We start from the raw sequence: 15,708 nt of genomic DNA on the forward strand, positions 1-15,708 counted from the left end.
AAATTCTATAATTGCATAAGATTTGTTTTATAACTAAATCATAAAACGTGAGGGTTGAGAGAGACCTCTGACATTACTATATTTTACTACAAACCCCCTCATTTTGAAAATAATAAAACATAACATATCACACTACTAGTGCTAGGAAGTTTTTTGTTTGTTTGTGTTAATTTGTTTTATTTTATTTATTTGTTTTTGGCTGTGTTGGGTCTTCGTTGCTGCATGCAGGCTTTCTCTAGTTGCGGTGAGCGGGGGCTACTCTTCATTGTGGTGCGCAGGCTTCTCATTGCGGTGGCTTCTCTTGTTGCAGAGCATGGGCTCTAGGCGCACGGGCTTCAGTAGTTGCAGCACGTGGGCTCAATAGTTGTGGCACATGGGCTCTAGAGCGCAGGCTTAGTAGTTGTGACGCACAGGCTTAGCTGCTCCGTGGCATGTGGGATCCTCCCGGACCAGGGCTCAAACCCGTGTCCCCTGCATTGGCAGGCGGATTCTTAACCACTGTGCCACCAGGGAAGTCCCTAGGAAGTTTAAGCTAAGAGCTAAAATGATATTTATGGATTACAAAGGAATTTCAACTATATAAATATGCCCTTATCACTGATATTTGAGAGGTGTTTTGTTTTGTTTTTTTGTTGGCCGCGCCACGTGGCTTGAGGGATTTTAGTCCCCCCAGCAGGGATCAAACCCGGGCCCCCAGCAGTGCAAGCGTGGAGCCCCAAGCACTGGACCACCAGGGAATTCCCTGAGAGGTGTTTTTAATATACCAAAGCATCTAAATGAAGCTCCAGCCCTAAGAGGTTCGTGGCCACCCTCTGCTTCAAAGGCATTTCTTTTCTTCTAAGGCAGGATTCTCAACCAGGGTGATCCTGTGCCCCCCAGAGACATTTGGCCATGTCTGGAGACACTTTGGTTGTCATACTTTGGGGGTGCTAGTGATACAGAGGCCAAAAATGCTGCTAAACATCCAACAGTGCATAAGACACTCCCTCACACACAACAAAGAGTTATCCAGCCCAAAATGTCAATAGTGTTGAGGACCCTGCTCTAAGAAGAGGTCACTGCCACCACCAGCAATACCCAGAACACACCTAGAATGGCAAAATAATGCCCAAGAACACCTCTCCCCCATGTAATAAGATGGTTCGCTCTTCCAGGAAGCAATTACAACAAAACGGCCCTGACTCTCCCCATCTCCTACACAGTACTAAAAAGTCAAATAAACTCTTAATAAAAAAACAAGAAGCGGGCTTCCCTCGTGGCGCAGTGGTTGAGAGTCTGCCTGCCAATGCAGGGGACACGGGTTCGAGCCCTGGTCTGGGAAGATCCCACATGCCGCGGAGCAACTGAGCCCGTGAGCCACAACTGCTGAGCCTGCGCGTCTGGAGCCTGTGCTCCGCGGCGAGAGAGGCCGCGATAGTGAGAGGCCCGCGCACCGCGATGAAGAATGGCCCCCACTTGCCGCAACTGGAGAAAGCCCTCACACAGAAACGAAGACCCAACACAGCCATAAATAAATAAATAAAATATTTTAAAAAATACTTTAAAAAAAAACAAACAAACAAAAAAAAAAACAAGAAGCTCCAAATGCCTTTGATTCTTAATAGGAAGGGTTTCTTTAAAGGAAAAAAAAAAAGAGAGAAAGGAAGGAAGAAATAAGAAGTATATGGGGGAAGGGAGGTAATACTGGCTTTAGAACGAGATAAAAGGAGCAAATAAAGAAGAAAAATTACCCTCTCCTACAAATCTGTGAAAGCAGTTCAAATCACTGCAATTACAGGTGCCCAGGAGAATCCCCCTTCACATTCACAAGGTACTTTCTCCTAACCCTCATGCTATTTCAAGTTAAAATAACACTGTCACAGAGTGGCTGGGCAGCACCATTAAAGGTAATAAGTACATGGCAAAGACAGATGTGGCCCAGAATATCTTCCGCATGGAAGACACAAACATACGTGGAGCACTGCAACATGTTTTTATCATTCGCAAGGACAGCCTTGTCCATAATTCTAGACAAGGCTTGTCTACAGTCCTAACCTACAATATCGTGAACACTCCCCTTAGCAAAACCAGGAAAACACAATGGGAGCTTCAGGGTTTTTAAAGAAAGTAGTTTCTTTTCCCCTTGGTCATTGACCTTAGGCCCTAGAGATTTTAAAAAGTATCACACCAGTTGCTATCCTCGTTAAGTTTATTCACAATTTATTTGTAGAAGCAGGTCATATGATATTAAAAACGAAAACAAAAAAAACTACCAGCACCAGATGGCTGAGGTACTAACCAGTACTAAACAGTACCTGTGTTTACGGGAGTAAACTAACTAATCAATAGAAGCTGGTGAAAGGAAAGGTTTCAAACATTTTTGCTCCACCTCCCAAACACCCTAGTTTATAGAATTGGAAACACTGTGGCAAAGACAAACCTTTCAGTTTTCAAATTAAGCCCTTTCAGATTTTTCCCTTTTAAAATTTCTTACTAACTTGACTCAATTTCCTTTTCTTTAGAATTTCCACAATATTTTGACAAAACAAGCTCACCTTCAAGAAATGTTCTTTTCTGAACATTTGTACCTCACCAATCAATCCTTCCAGGCTTGCAGTCTTCACTTCACTCCTCTTTAGTCTGTTTTTTCTGGAGATCAAAAACACTACCTGCATACACAGAATTCTCTGCAGACAGACTAATGTTAACATGGGCAGGGAAACAGAGTTTCTACCAATCTCATCCATGTAGGACATGGGGCATTCCTGGGCTGCTCCCTGTTCAACTGCTTTGATTTGCAGGCTGCCCACTTCCTAATGCTATGGGCTTTCTACATTCTCTGCGCAAAGAGGTTGAAAAGTGAAAATGCACTATTTCTTCGCACTGGCTAATCAGCCACATCCAAGTCAGCATCTTTTCCAAAATCATCTTTTCTCATTGACATTACAGAACCATCCTCCCAAATAAGTAAATTCCAAATTTATCAACAGTTAAGATCTGCATCCTGAGAAATCAATAATAAACGGGTTTCCATCAACCATACACCCTCTGCCCTCTGCCTAGAATTTGCCTGGATTGATTTTTTCTCTTCTGGAGGCTGCCACCATAAAGTCCAAAAAGGTTCAGTAGTGAACACATTAAAAATAAATAAATAAAAGTCTGTAACTTTGTCAAACATCAATATTTTAAATGAAAGGCTCCGGTAAAACTCAGTGGTATAAATGATGAAAGCCATGGTAAAAAGCCCCAGGAGCGCCAACCACATAGGTACAAAAGGAAAACAGCAGGAAGGGTTTAAGCAGGTGGCCCAGGATGGAAAATTAGGAAAACACAGGCTTCTCTGAATGCTGCCAAGAAGTCCTCCAACAGAACCCAAGGAATGTGGACTCTAAGCCTGGAATGTTGTTTCTCAACCCTTCCTCTGAGAATCCCCTGGAGTGCCAGGGCCAAAGGATGGAAAACATACCATCAAAGACAAACCGAACAGCTTTTCAATTGGGTGGAGGTTACTGGTTTTACAAGAGTTTTTGTTACAGTGCTTAATCTCCTACCTAAAGTCCCTCTACCTTAGGCAGCAAAATCAACTTGATATTGATCAAAATGGTTAACACGGAAAGGGGCGTGGGAAGCTCACAAATCAAAGATGTCCTACAAAGGAAAGGAAAACAACAGGTGAAATGGAAAAGAGATTCATTTGCACAAAGTGGTGAGGTATGGCTTCAGGCTGGATTTACGCATCTTTTCAAGGATGAGATCTCTGGGAGACAAGCACGGGGGAAGTGGGACGGTAGAAACAACATAAAGGCTGGAGTCAGACGGATTTGGGTTTGAAACTGGGCTCTGTTGGCTACTAACTGTAAAACCTCAGGCAAGCCAATTAACCTAAGCTTCAACTTTCCCATCCATAAGATAGGGACAGTCTCCCTACTATGCAGGGCTGTTGTAAAGCTGGCAAAATTGTATAAAAAGGTACCTGTCCCATGGTGGATACCCAATAAGTGAGTACAGTGGCATTGTTTTGAGACAAACATTGCTTCCTCAGATTCCTAGGATCACTTTGACCCATATTTCTTTACTCTGTGTATCTCCTAACCTTCCTTCCTTCTCCTTCCTGCCAAATTCCTCCATTCCCTCAAACTCCAGCAGACTATATATTTCAATTTAGAAATTTTCTATAAGTTACAGATTTCTCACTTTGTTCCTGGATACTCCAACTCTACTGCATATGAATGGGCTTGTATTTGTGGCACTGGTCATTTTAAAGATACTTTCTCAAAAACACGCCAGATTTCAAAGTCACTGTATATTTGCCAGTTGCTATTTTGTTTTGTTTTACCTAAGAACATGAGTGTCTTAAAAATAAACTTTACCTACTGAAGCATATTCCTAAACACTCAATGGAGGTACATACATGAATATCAAAAGCATAATAAATTTAATTCACTAAACAATTTCACAGTGGTTCTCAAAGGCCACAATGTTTACATTTGGTAATTGCTATCATTCTTGCAGTGTTTACTTTTTAAGCCATAGGTTTATTTTTTAAATGAGTTTCCCTGGTAATGAAGTGAAGAGCCTACAAACAAAGATGCTGATGTCTATAAGAATGCATTGTATAGTACTGGGCAGTAATTTGCTCATGAATATCCCCAGGCTTACATGAATTCTCTTTCATCACAAGGAATGGCCTCAGCAAAGAGAGAAAAAGATAAATACACGAAGAGTCATGCCATTTCTTTACTGTACGACCTGGTCAGTTTAACCTCTGTGTGCCTTTTGGTGTCTCTGCATCCCATACAACGGGTTCAGAACCCGGAAAGTTAATAAAAATTAACAGGTTTTTATTGTTTTTTTTTTTTAAATTTTTGGCTGTACTGGGTCTTCTTTGCTGTGTGCTGGCTTTCTCTAGTTGTGGCAAGTGGGAGCTACGCCACTCTTTGTTGCGGTGTGCGGACTTATTGCAGTGGCTTGTCTTGTTGCGGAGCACGGGCTCTAGGCACGCGGGCTTCAGTAGTTGTGGCACACGGACTCAGTAGTTGTGGCTCACAGGCTCTAGAGCACAGGCTCAGTAGTTGTGGCGCACGGGCTTAGTTGCTCCGCGGCATGTGGGATCTTCCCGGACCAGGGCTTGAACCCGTGTCCCCTGCATTGGCAGGCGGATTCTTAACCACTGCGCCACCAGGTAAGCCCAGAATTCTTTAAGTTCCTCAGAAGAGAAGTTCTATATAATTGTCTAGCTCTCAGAAATGAACCAGCACCACTAACGCCTGAACCTAAGGTTACAAAAGGATAACAAGAGAAATAGGTCAATCAGTCATTCATTCACTTAGTATTCACTGAACACTTTTAGGATCAGAATAGCCCTATCTGGAAACTCAGATTTGTATATGAAATAATTCAAACAGTAAGAATTTATGATATGCTCACTATATAATTAGAAAGGGGTTGGTAAACTTCTGTAAAACACCACATAGTAAATATTTCAAGCTTTTCAGGACATAGGGTCTCTGCTGCAACTATTCAGTTTTGCTATTGTAGCACCAAAGTAGCCAAAGACAATAATGTAAATCAGGGGTCCCCAACCCCTGGGCCAAGGACCAGTACCAGTTCGTGGCCTGTTACGAACTGGGCCACACAGCAGGAGGTGAGCGGCAGGTGAGCAAGCAAAGCTTCATCTGTATTTACAGCCACTCAGCATCGCTCGCATTACCGCCTGAGCTCCGCCTCCTGTCAGATCAGCAGCAGTATTAGATTCTCATAGGAGCGCCAACCCTACTGTGAACTGCACATGCAAGGGATCTAGGCTGCGTGCTCCTTATGAGAATCTAATGCCTGATGATCTGAGGTGGAGCTGAGGCAGTGACGCTAGCGCTGGGGAGCGGCTGCAAATACAGATTATCATTAGCAGAGAGGTTTGACTGCACAGAGACCATAATAAATCAACTGCTTGCTGACATATCAAAACCCTATCAGTGACTGACAAGTGATAATTAAGCTGCATCTGGTGGCAGGCTTTATAGTGGTGAGTTGATGTACTTCAATTGTACAGCTGCATCTGGTGGCAGGCTTTAAGTCAGAATCCGACACTTATTTCAGTCCACGCGTGGCCCACCCATTATATTATTTACCACTTCCGTCCACACCTCTTTCCCAAACTGCGCACTTGTCTCAGTCACAGTTTTGGGAAGCCCACAAGCTAACCCTAGCCAAAATGAGTAAAAAACAAACGTTGCTGGAGAGCTTCTTTGAAAAGGGGGAAAGACCCAATGATGAGACAGCAGAAGACTCTAAGACTGCCAACAAAAAGAAAGCTGCATTTAAAAGAAAATACCAAGAGTCGTAATTAAGTTATGGGTTCATTGCAACAGGTGATTCACATTCTCCAAGCCCGCTTTGCATAATATATAGTGACCAGCTATCCAACGAAGCCCTAAAACTTTCAAAACTGCTTCGCCACATGGAGACCAAGCACCCTGCATTAAAAGCCAAGCCTTTGGAGTTTTCCAAAGAAAAAAAACGTGAACATAGAGAAGCAATTATTGAAGTCCACCACTTCATCAAATGTGTCTGCACTGAGAGCATCATTCTTAGCGGCTAACCGCATTGCTAAAGCTAAGAAGCCCTTTACTATTGCTGAAGGGTTGATCCTGCCTGCTGCTAAGGACATGTGTCGTGAACTTTTAGGAGAGGCTGCAGTTTAAAAGGTGGCACATGCTCCTCTGTCAGCTAGCACCATAAATAGATGAATTGATGAAATAGCAGAGGATACTGAGGCACAGTTGTTAGGCTTTATGAGTCACCATGGTACACAATCCAGGTTGACAAGTCTACTGATGTTGACAAGAAGACAACAATGCTTTTTTTGTTTGTTTTTTGGTGGTTTTTTTTGGCTGCGTTGGGTTTGTCCCTGAGCACGGGCTTTCTCTAGTTGCGATGAGCGGGGGCTATTCTTCGTTGCAATGCACAGGGTTTCTCACTGCAGTGGCTTCTCTTTTTGCGGAGCACGGGCTCTAGGCACGTGGGCATCAGTAGTCGTGGCTCGCGGGCTCTACAGTGCAGGCTCAGTAGTTGTGGCACACGGGCTTAGTTGCTCCGTGGCAGGTGGGATCTTCCCGGACCAGGGCTCCAACCCGTGTCCCCTGCATTGGCAGGCGGATTCTTAACCACTGTGCCACCAGGGAAGCCCACAATGCTTGTTTCTGTGCGATATATTTTTCAGGAGGATGTGCATGAGGATATGTTATGTGCACTTTTGTTGCCAACCAACACCACAGCTATAGAACTATTCGAGTCTTTGAATGATTACATATCAGGAAAACCGAATTGGTCATTTTGTGTCGGTATACACACAGACGACTGGACAGCTTTCTGGTTTCACTGCTCGGGTCAAAGAGGTCGCTTCTGAATGTGAGTCTATGCACTGTGTCATCCATAGAGAAATGCTGGCTAGCAGAAAAATGTCACCTGAACTTAACGTTTTGCAGGCTGTAATTAAAATTATCAACCCCATTAAAGTACAGGCCCTTAACTCATGTCTGTTTGTGCAGCTCTATGAGGAGACGGACACAGGACACACACATCTTCTCTTATACACAGAAGTGAGATGGCTTTCTAAAGGTAGATCACTGGCCAGAGTATCTGAGTTACAAGAGCCGCTCCAGAGATTTCTTTTAGAAAAACAGTCACCTCTGGCAGCACATTTCAGTGACACAGAATGGGTCGCAAAACTTGCTTATTTGTGTGACATATTCAACCTGCTCAACAAACTCAATCTGTCACTTCAGGGGAGAATGACAACTGTGTTCAAGTCGGCAGATAGAGTGGCTGCATTCAAAGCCTAACTGGAATTATGGGGGTGACGAGTGAACACTGGAATTTTTGACATGTTTCAAACATTAGCAGAGATTTTGAAAGAGACTAAGCCAGGGCCTTCTTTCTCCCAGCTGGTGCATGATCACCTATCTCAGCTTTCAAAAGAGTTTGAGCATTACTTCCCAACCACAAAAGACCCCCAAACTGGGAAGGAATGGATCCGCGACCCATTTGTGAAAAAGCCAGGTGAATCGACTTTGTCCGTGCTAGAAGAGGATCAACTGCTTGAGACTGCAAATGACGGTGGCCTTAAAAGTATGTTTGAGACAACTTCAAATCTCCATACATTCTGGATTAAGGTCAAGACAGAATATCCTGAGATTGCCACAAAAGCACTGAAAAGCCTGCTTCCATTTCCAACATCCTATCTTTGTGAAGCAGGGTTTTCTACAGTGACAGCAACCGAAACGAGATTACAGAGTAGACCGGACAAAAGCAACACACGTCAGGTTTCACTGTCTCCCATCACCCCCAGATGGGACCATCTAGTTGCAGGAAAACAAGCTCAGGGCTCCCACTGATTCTGCATTATGGTGAGTTGTATAATTATTTCATTCTATATTACAATGTAATAATAATAGAAATAAAGTGCACAATAAATGTAATGAGCTTGAATCATCCCGAAACCATCCCCCCTCCACCCTGGTCTGTGGAAAAACTGTCTTCCACGAAACTGGTCCCTGGTGCCAGAAAGGTTGGGGACGGACCGCTGATGTAGAAGAATGGACCTGGCTGTATTCCGATAAAATTTGTGAATGCTGAAATGTGAATTTCACATAATTTTCATGTGTCATGAAATATTCTTCCTTTGATTTCTTTCAACCACTTAAAAATGTAAAAATCATTCTTAGTTCATTCCCGTACAGGCAGTGGCCTGGTTTGGCCTATAAGCCATAATTTGCCAACCCCTGTATCTGGCTCAGTGTAATGGGCATTTGGGCAACCATAGAGAAGAATTAGACATTTTCCCTGCTTTCTAAGACAGAACAAGAGAAGTAAACCAACAATTACAGCACAATGTGATAAATGGTAAGAGAGGTGTGCCCAGTATTACAGGAGCCAGCAGACAAAGCAATTAAGGAAATTTCTCCTAAATTGGCAATGAGGTCTTGATATAAACACTAAAGCAGTTCTAGGTTGGCTTTTCTGTATGTAACAAATTGTTAAAAGTTACCTTAATAAACAAAGAAACTGTGACTTTAAAAGAAAACCTCACCACCCACATCTGCTACGACTTTATCAGAACATGCCTGGGTGCATTTTAGAACGTCCTTTTTAATTAGCGTTCCAGGCCAGGACCTCCGGCAAAATCCATTCTCCATTGATCTGCCAGGAAGCAAGCATGTCCCAGGTGGTAGCTGACTGAGAATCATAAGGTCAAGTCCACAGGTCTTGCCTGTTTATTTCACCAAAGTCCTTTAGTTGTCACAGGTAATAGTTTTCAAGTACTCTGGGATAGAAAGAATCAAATGGGTTTTTTTCCCCCAAGTGAAAGGTCAATGGAATAATCAGCTTGGCCAGAGTCTCAAATATTTGCCTGCACCCCACTGGTTCTGCCTAATCAAATCAGGTTTACTAGAGGGTCACCTCTAATCAGCACTAGGTTTTATCTGCATTTGGAGATGTTTAGGCAGATTTATTTTAATTACCTCAGAACAAACGAAGCTTGGGTCTTGAGGCTTTAATGGTCACGACTGTCTGCCCGGATGTTTTGTTCCAAGGGGGAAGCTGAGGGAGCCAGGAGGCAGGCTGACATCATCAGCTGTGTATTTAATTAAATCAAGATGAAGGGCAGGCAGGCTGGGGAGAATGATGGGTCAGCCTTCCTGTCCCAATACAGTAAGGCTACACCACTCATGACAATCCAAGAGGCTAAAGGCTCCCACGCCACCCACTCATCTGGCAGAAAGGACCATCTTTTCTGACTTCCAGGAAAGCAGACACTCCAGTGTGAGCCTCTGGCTTCTCCGTGAGCCTTGAATGTCGCAGGAAAGAAAATCAACAACTACCACCTCCTAAGAGTCGACAGGCCACAGATCCCTCAGAATAAATACAAAACAAGCCTTCACAATGATGAATGGTCCAGACATTCACAGTTTCCACCAGAATTCCAGATGTGTTGGCAACTAGCTTCCTTCCTTGGATGTCTTAGTGACCCAAGATTTCAGGGAATAACCAAGACCTTGCTTTAATGTGACAGTAGGCTTCTGTATTCTGGTATCTTAATATCAGATTGCATCAGGCTTTGAAGGTTCCTTTATTTGAAGTACCTTTGGTAATACAATTATTCTCTCCCTCCAGGGGGAAAAAAAAAAAAGCCTCATGTTAGACTTGTGATCCAACATCAAATTCAGGAATTCAAACAAGTTCTCCCACTTGAGAACACAGAGGGAATAAAGTTAACCCAAGATCTGGGTGGTTCTTTTCTTGGTCAGTTTCCTCCCCCCAGAAATCAGTCTGGAGGTCAGGGAGGACAGGGGATATGTCTCATTCACCCCTCTATCCCTGCTGCTTTCCTGTGCTGATGGTGATTAAATCAAAGACTAGCATACATTCATTGACCAACAAGTCCTATGCCCCCTTTTTTTTTAAGGAATAAGAAAACTCAATGATCTAAAAGGCAGTAAAACTGTGAGCAAAATAAACAAATTTTAAAATCTGGATAAACACCCAGAAACTGCAGGCTGGGTGTTTCTGTTTGTATCAGGTTTTGTCCCCAGCAGACAGTCAACCAAGCTGTTCACGGAGTGTTAGGAACCGGAGCCTTTGTGGTAACACCAGTCAAGAACTCATTTCACACTGGTGGCAAGCTCTTATTTCCCAAGAGGCCTTTCCAAGAGATACAGTGGTCAGCTGTGCATGGACTTCTAATGGCTCTGAAATGACCCTGTGTCCCTGCTGCAGTCACCGCACAGTCAGGAAGTGGCAGAGGGGCCATCTGTCAGGAGGCCCCAAGAAAATTATTAAACAAATCCCATCCGCCAAGATAGCTGGAGGCAGAGACATGAAATAGGGAAGAGAGAGGGGACGTATAGAGAAAAGAAGCAATCTGTCCTATCACCACCCCACTCCCATCTTAACCTTCCATTTTTAATGACAGTTCTTTGCGAGGATGAGCACATGGCATCAGCAGCACTGGGAAGGCTCGGCCTGAGAAATAAGATGGTCTTTGTTTCTGTCCCCATGTCTCTTCTCTGCCCAGTAAATCTGGGTCTGTCGGAGCTGACTGCACCAGCACAGCCCAGATGGTAAATGAAATACTGAAATGGTTCCTTACAAGTTGGTAGTAAGCCACAGTCAAAGCCCTCTCTCCCAACCAAGTCCCCAAAAAGGCATAGCTCCTTCCCTGAGACACCTCCTCCCGCCTTCCTGAGAGCAGGGGGCCTTCACACATTCTCAGGCCAGCTGTCCAAGCTCTGGTCAAAAGCCTAGGGCTCACCTTTGGGTGGCCCAAAAGGGGACCCACTGCCCATGCCCCAAATACTCTACCCACTCCCCAGTGTTTCTCACACTGTAGAGTGCATCAGAATCACCTGGAGGACTTGTTAAAGCATAAACTGCTGAGCTCCACCCCCACAATTTCTGATTCAATAGGTGGGACCAAAAAAAATCTGCATTTCTAACAAGTTCCCAGATAATGCTGATACTTCTAGTTTAGGGACCATGATTTGAGAATCACCACAGTAAATTTATAAAAAACAAGAAAGCCAGGCAACTGTTGTTTTCATTTTTTTAAAAATATGACGGCCCCCAAATTAATGTAGAGCCTAGAGCTTTTTATATGTATAAAACAGCTGCCAAAACCCTGAAGTGTTTGCTCTGTTGTATAAGCAGCCAGTTGTGATTCTGCACTCAGCCACAAAGCAGGAGTGTAGATTTTTTTCATTAACTGGAGGATTTGCTTCATGTCTGTATTATTGTTTTATAGTTTCTAATTACTGGGCTGTAAAGTGCCAAACGGTCAACAAGCTTCCCTATTGTTATTCAGGTGCACCAACTGGTGCAGGCTGAAGAGCGCTTTGTTTTATGGGACTGCTGAATGACACACCCAATGCCTGTGAACATTCACGTGTGACTAAGACAGGAACACAAATTAACCACAGAAACACAACCTCTACCAATTAACTAACCTTTCCAAAGCAAGAGCACTTAGGGCCTTATTTCTTCATCAGGAGTCCTGTTATTTGACTGCACAGCCAAGGGGGACTACAGCTGAAAAAGCCCACCTCTAACATTTTTCTTTCTGGTTTTTTTTTTAAATAAATAAATAAATTTATTTATTTATTTATTTATTTATTTATTTTGGCTGCATTGGGTCTTCGTTGCTGTCTGCCGGCTTTCTCTAGTTGTGGCGAGCAGGGACTACTCTTCATTGTGGTGCACGGGCTTCTCATTGCAGTGGTTTCTCCTGTTGCAGACCACAGGCTCTAGGCGCGCAGGCTTCAGTAGTGGCACGTGGGCTCAGTAGTTGTGGCACGTGGGCTCTAGAGCACAGGCTCAGAAGTTGTGGCGCACGGGCTTAGTTGCTCCAAGGCATGTGGGATCTTCCAGGACCAGGGCTCGAACACATGTCCCCTGCACTGGCAGGCTGATTCTTAACAACAGTACCACCAGGGAAGTCCCTCTTTCTGGTTTTTTAAAACACATAGTTGCCATCACCAAAGATCAATCCAGAACACCAGGCTTACTGAGTGAACTGAAAATATAAAGACCATAAGTGTTTAGGTTTGTGTAACAGATATCTCAGCTTTTAAAAAGCTGCCATGAGCATAGCTCTCCTGGCTGCGAACTCGCAACCTTTCCCTGAGGAGCTGGACGTGAGCCCTGGGTTTGGGCTACCTGGTTTGAATCTTGATTCCATCACTTGATTCCAGCTGTGAATATGGTGGCATATTACTGAACTCTCTGGGCATCAATTTCCCATATGTAAAGTGAAGACGGTGATAGCACATATACTTTATCAAGCTGACTTGGTTGTAAGAGATAATCTAAGTAAAGGGCTCGTCACGGTGCTAGGCACATTTTAAGTACATAAATAAGCTTTAGGCATTATTATAGCTTTCTGTGAGACTCTGGGGCAAGACATGGAAGGGTCTGTAAACTACGGAGAGGAGGACAGCTTCTCCTCCTTCCCAAAGGGACTCAGAAAGATTGGGAGCTAGCCCAAGCAAGATTGGGAGCAGCTGATGTGGGAAGCAAAGCAAGAAGCCCTTTAAAAGAGGAGAATGAGTGAGTTTATAAAGATTTGGTGTGCTCTTCCAGGCAAACTGGGCGGGAAAAGCAGAGATGGGACAGGGAGAAAAAGCAGGCAGGGCTGTCTGATGGCTGTTAAAAGCAGCTCTCAAAGGTCTCCAGACCAAAGTATATTGTGATCCCAAAGCATCTGAAAACGATTAGCACTGAATACAGAAGTTTTATAAATTTCTCCTAATCAGATCCAATCTTTCTCCTTGTTCAAATTCCCTCCCTAACCTCTTCCCATCTAGAACTGCCTCAACAGACATGGACACTAAGTTGAGATGGAGAGAAGCAAGGATGTATCCTTCATAGAATAAGAACAAGAAGCCCAGAAGAACAAAGCTGGGCTGATGCAGAGAGGGCAGGCAGGGTGAGCCTTGTGTCAGAGGGGCACAGGAGTAAAGGTCACAAGGACAAAACGAGCACACATTCTCCCAGCGGCTGCTTCCTAACAAAGGTAACCCTGAGAACTGCGCAATCAAGAATCAATAAAAGTAAAAAGGGGGCTAGTCCTCCTCAAGGAGCATAAAAAACCCACAACTGTGTGAGCATGTGCATTCACTATAAGGAGAATTAAAGTAATACTTAGTACACTTAGAGAAAATTACATTTCTGGCTTCAGACGTGTATACTCTGCTATGCTCTGAAACTCAAGAGTGAGAAGTGTTCTGTCAATGACCCTGGCTCTTGAAAATACAAGTGCTATACAGGAAGAGAACACCGTACACTTAATACAGAGGAGGGCTGGATAGAGATATTATCTTCATCCAAAGAGGGCTAGCTGCACTCTCCTTCTTAAAAGCAAATCAAAACCATTCATCCATCATAACTGTTCTTCAGACTCATGTCTGGCCCACACCTGAAATTCTCTTTAGTCTTTGAGGACAGGACACAGATACAGGGCTGCCCCACCAGAAAGGTTAAATAAAAATAGAGACACAGATGTAGAGAACAAACGTGTGGACACCAAGGGGGGAAAGCAGGGGGTGGGGGTGGGGGTGGGGGGGATGAATTGGGAGATTGGGATTGACATGTATACACTAATATGTATAAAATGGATAACTAATAAAAACCTGCTGTATTAAAAAAAAAAACAACAAAAAAAAAACTGAGCTTAACTCACTTCTTGGCCTAAGAACAGGCAGAACCCAGAGCTTACAAGTCCCCTAGGCTCTATCAAGAAGAAGTCCCTACTCCATGACAACAGTGCAAGTCCCCATGTCAAAGACTCTCCTCAGCCCCTTGGATACAGGAATCTTCTCATGGTTATTCATTGAGTAGCCAGATGCAACATCAGATGCCTCACATTCTGCTTGCGAACCAGTTAACTCAGAGGATCTCAACGGTGGTCACTCAGCTCCTAGCTGAGGCACTATGCAACTTATTTTTAAAGATTCCTAGAAAAAATTTTCCTTCAACTCTGGAGGCCAATTCAGTATGTAATAATCACTTGTAGGTCTTAAAGTTATCCATGTCTAACCAAACCACCTTTAGCAAAGATATAAGTCTAATTTACTTTTTTTTTTTTCCCACAGTTCCACCAGTCCTCACTGTGGATGCAGTAAAGCGTACATTCAGAGCTGAACAGCCCCAATTTCTTGTACTTTTTTCTTTTTCCAAAAGACAGTAAATCTATAATAATATTTGACAAAATTTATGTGCCTTTGTAATAAAACTTTGCCTGTCCATATATTCACAAATTGGAAAAAAAATCCTGTGACAAAAAGGATGTTTTGCTTCAGAAAAATATGGTCACTGCCTCTGTAGAAACAGGCAAGAGCCAACTTGAACTTATAACAAAACTACAAGCGCACCCTGAAAAATCTCAGACGAAGATGCCTCCAGCTTCCAAGTTCCAAGATTCTTTAATTCCCAACATTTAGTACATGCTATATACTCAGCACATGATTCTTCGTGACAACCTCTAAAATGGACACAGGCTATAAGAGGTGATTTCACAAAGCCTAAAAATAAAGCTCCCACCCATCAACCCACCCCCACACCTGCCACAATGACACAGCAGCTGATCTTACAACTATTTACACACATCTCTGCTGACTTTCTTTCCCCAAAACCAGGGCTAAAATCATCTCTGGAACAGACACTAACAGCCACCATGCCAAAGAGCAGCCAGGAGACAGACTGTTTTTCTACAGGGAATATTCTCTCTACCAACTGCAGGTATCTACTTTCAAGTTGTTTAGAATAACTTGCCCCAAACTAACATAACCAACCTATTCCAAGAAACTTACCGTCAGCTCACCTGAAGAGCCAGAGACCACCAGAGAGAGTATAAGGGCAATGCTGATTTATGCAGACCTAAATTCTTCAATAAGATTAACTTACCTAATAGGATTTAGGGACGCTATGAAGGCCATTATGGTGTCTCCTACAAGCTAGCGGCTCCAAAGGCTTTAACCATTTGATTTAATCCAATCTGGTCTAATCTAATCAAGGCTGTCTCCCTGTATTCTGTCAGTAGACTTTGAGCAGTGATCTAAAAAATGAAGGAAAAACTTCCATTCAAATCACACCCCACAAACCATATATATACACTAGCCTTTATCTAGAAATCAGGGCAGACCTGATGACAAATATGTCTGTGGGTCTTTTGATATC

At 43.4% G+C, this 15,708-nt stretch overlaps 1 protein-coding gene across 1 annotated transcript in view; it reads right to left on the reverse strand.

Annotated features, from left to right (window-relative positions):
* The window catches only part of AUTS2 (activator of transcription and developmental regulator AUTS2), a 1,126,617-nt gene that overhangs the window by 1,062,071 nt on the left and 48,838 nt on the right, over positions 1-15,708 (reverse strand). The window lies entirely within an intron of this gene.

This window comes from Balaenoptera musculus, chromosome 15 (genome assembly GCF_009873245.2).
Source record: "Balaenoptera musculus isolate JJ_BM4_2016_0621 chromosome 15, mBalMus1.pri.v3, whole genome shotgun sequence".
Lineage (NCBI taxonomy): Eukaryota > Metazoa > Chordata > Mammalia > Artiodactyla > Balaenopteridae > Balaenoptera > Balaenoptera musculus.